Source organism: Rattus norvegicus, chromosome 7 (genome assembly GCF_036323735.1).
Source record: "Rattus norvegicus strain BN/NHsdMcwi chromosome 7, GRCr8, whole genome shotgun sequence".
Classification (NCBI taxonomy): Eukaryota; Metazoa; Chordata; class Mammalia; order Rodentia; family Muridae; genus Rattus; species Rattus norvegicus.
Window position 1 is genome coordinate 82,843,324 of NC_086025.1, and position 3,544 is coordinate 82,846,867.

The window sequence follows — 3,544 nt, forward strand, 5'->3', positions numbered from 1 at the left end:
TAGAAGGTGGCTCACTTCTATTCATTTTATCTGTGTCAGAACCTGACAATGCCTACAAATTGTTGTTACATAAAATGTTTATGGAAATTGGGTAGAATTGTAAAGACTCAAACTTTATAAGATTAAGGTACAGTTATGTATTAAGTACAGTTATACTAAATATATCAAGTTTCTTAAAAAAAAGTACAGACATAAATGGTATCAAAGAATATAAATTACATGTATGCAGTATCTCTCTATATATGTATACATTCTCTCTATATTACACATACATAGATGTTATATATAATACATATTATATAATTATATGCAAATATAAATATGTGTAATATAAACAATGCATAATATGTAAAATATGTCTTCTCTGATTCCATATATATACACATATATACATAACATACATATGCATATACATCAACTTGTATATATGGGTATGCATATGCATATATTTTTATATACATATATTAAATTATGGAGGATATCTTTTAAAATTAATAATAATGGCAACTGTTTCTTCTTTATAAACCAAATCAAACTCACTGACAATAATTTAGTATATACCATTATTTCATATTTTAATTTTATTATATCATTTTCTTCTTTATAAGGTAGTTTGTTTATCCAATGATAGCTAGGTACCTATGATATTTTGTGCATATTTAATGTTATATTTGGTTTTCAATCTTGATCTATGAATGAATAAAATATTCCATAGAATTCTCAATTGCTTTTGTGTCTAGCTCATTCCTGCTTCCTGTTCCCCAGACAATATGGAACAAATATTTGTAAAAATGAGTTTATTTAGCCTGTCAAGATTCCTGACAGTATAAAGTGTTCAAACAATTTGATAAGTTAAATAAATTAAATGTGTCCTTTCAAGAGTTTCTATTTCATATTATGCTAGGTAAAAATCCTTGAAGCATATTTGATCATTTAGTTCACAAGATATTTTTCCTTTCAAATTCATTCCATCCAGTTTTTCTTTTCTCAATGAGTCGTAGTAATTCTAAATATCTCTTGATCACAGTTCAGATTGAAAAAAACATATGCATTGTTAAATGAAAGCATCCAAATATTTTTGTTAATTCCACAGCCATTTTGTTGTATAAATTCAGTATCAGTGATCAGTTCTTGTATAGAATAAAAGCATGTGTTTCATGTGGCATTTATAATTTGGAGCTACATGAAAGGAATGATATACTGTACAGGTATTTGAGCCTAGATTAGTTTTTTATTAGCATAGTTTCATAAATTTGTTATCTTGGAAAGATAACTCTTAAAACCTAATGAGTAGGGGGTTGTAGAAATGGCTCAGTGGTTAAGAGCTCTGTCTGTTCTTCCAGATGTCCTGACTTTAATTCCCAGAAACCACGTGGTGGCTCACAATCATCTATCATAGCATCTGATGCCATCCTGTGGCATGCAGGTATGCAGTTAGATAGAGTGCTTATAATAAAATAAATATTTAAAATAAAGAAGTACGTAGTATATTCTTTGCTCTGCAAGCCATGCTTCACCTGCTATGTAAGTAATTAAGCAGATAATAATGTTAATTTCAAATAATCAAAGTACTAAACTCAGTATGGACTGAAAATAAGAAATGAAAAGGAAAACACAGAACTGTTCCTAGGTATTGTGGAAGACAATTTTTATTGTGGGGAAAAAGGCAAAGCATGTTGAGTCAGAGACACCTTGAAGAGTCCAGGGTAGTCATGAACCTCTGCCATGTGAGAAAAAAGGGGAAGGGAAGGGAGAGGAGAGAAAGGGAAACCATATCCAACAGTAAAGAGAGCAAAGATACAAAAGAGACTTTGACGAAAAGGGCTGGGTTGTATGGATAAGAGCTTCTGGGACCAAAGCTAGACTTTGGAATAGTGGGCAAGGTATGGGTGCCATAACCTGTAACAGGTAGGGACTGAGGAATGCTCAGAAAACCTAGCAGTCATGTCTGTCTTAATATGTTAAATAGGCACATCACTCATCTGTCCTGTGTTTGAAACAGAACAAGTACTAAAATGAGTAGTCCAGAAACAAACAAAAAGGTTGCAGCTACCCAACATACTGCCTGTCTTTCCTACCATCTCCCTCTTTAAGCCACCTAAGAGATTTCCTACATTTACTGGTATTGAGCATAGAAAATGCAGGCCAATATTCCTAAAAATAAGTGTAAAATAAATCAAATTTACCAAATTCAAACACAAAATAACTTACCCTGATCACATTGTGATTACATTGGCTTTATATCAGAGATGTAGGTTTGTTCAACATGCACAAATCAATAAATGTAACATATGTTTAATGACAAAAAATTTACAAGATCATCTTATAAGATGCAGAATCACCTTTTGGCAGTTTTTAACATACTTCCATGATCAAAAAGTCCTAGAGAGCTTGGAGGGAACATGTATCACAATTACACACACACACACACACACACACACACACACACACACACACACACACAATGATTCACAAAGAAGATAATGAACACTGAGATATAAGCAAGATGCAAGTATTTAAAAGTCTGTATTCATAGAAAAGAAATTAAGAAGAATGAGAGGAAGAGGGCCAAATCCACAAAAAGGAGAGAATAATGATTTTGAATGAGCAAACTGGCTGTTCCACAGATCTCTGATTTTACAAGACACTACAGAGGCAGGAAAATGTATTTCAAAGATATTTGAGGGTATGATTTGTTGAACGTAGATGTTTCTAGTATTTTTAATAACACCTGCTCTATAAGAACTCTGCTGGCTTGTTTTCGGTCGACTTATTATCTGAACGGAGGAAACATCAATTGAGAAAATGCTTCCATAAGATCTAGCTGCAGGGCATTTTCTTTCCATTTAAAAATAATATTTACATTTATTATTTGTGAATTTCATACTGTGTACCCCAATCACACTCTCCTCCCATTCCTCCCAGGTCCGCTGTCCTACTCTTGTGACTACCTCAAAGAAAGGAATTAAAAACGGAAAGAAAAGAAAAAAAATACATCAAGTCCAAATTATACTCACTGGAGCATGGCCAATCTCCAAGTAGGCAGTCTCTTAAATATAATGGAGTCCTCCCCACACTCCTGCCAGAAGCTATCAAACGTGAAGAGGCACACTTCAGCATTTCACATTTTTTATTATTATTTCTCATACATTACAGCCTGTCTGCAGGTTTCCCTCACACCCACCTTAGTCTCTTTCCCAATCTTCCCATTGCCTTGTATCCACACTCTGTCCATCTCCCCTCAGAAAAGAGGAGGCGAACATTAATCAAATACCGAATAACAAAGCTACAATAAAACGGGACACATATTCTTACATCAAGGCTGGACAAGGCAAGCCAGTAGGAGGAAAAGAGTCCCAAAGGCAGAGAAAGGAGTCAGAGACAGCCCCTGCTCCAACCATTAGGAATTCTATAGGAATATAAAGCTACACTGCCACAAATATATGTAAAGGACCTAGATCACATCCATACATGTTCCCTGATCAGAATCCAGTTTAGTCCCAGTCAACTGATTCTGTGGGACCTGTACTTGTGGTGTGCTAGA

At 34.1% G+C, this 3,544-nt stretch overlaps 1 long non-coding RNA gene across 1 annotated transcript; it reads left to right on the top strand.

Annotated features, from left to right (window-relative positions):
• The first annotated feature begins 1,272 nt into the window (after window positions 1–1,272).
• On the top strand, window positions 1,273–3,013 carry LOC134479726 (uncharacterized). The gene is made up of 2 exons (XR_010053391.1): window positions 1,273–1,426; window positions 2,926–3,013. It is a non-coding gene; the product is annotated as an uncharacterized LOC134479726 (long non-coding RNA).
• Window positions 3,014–3,544: the final 531 nt, after the last annotated feature.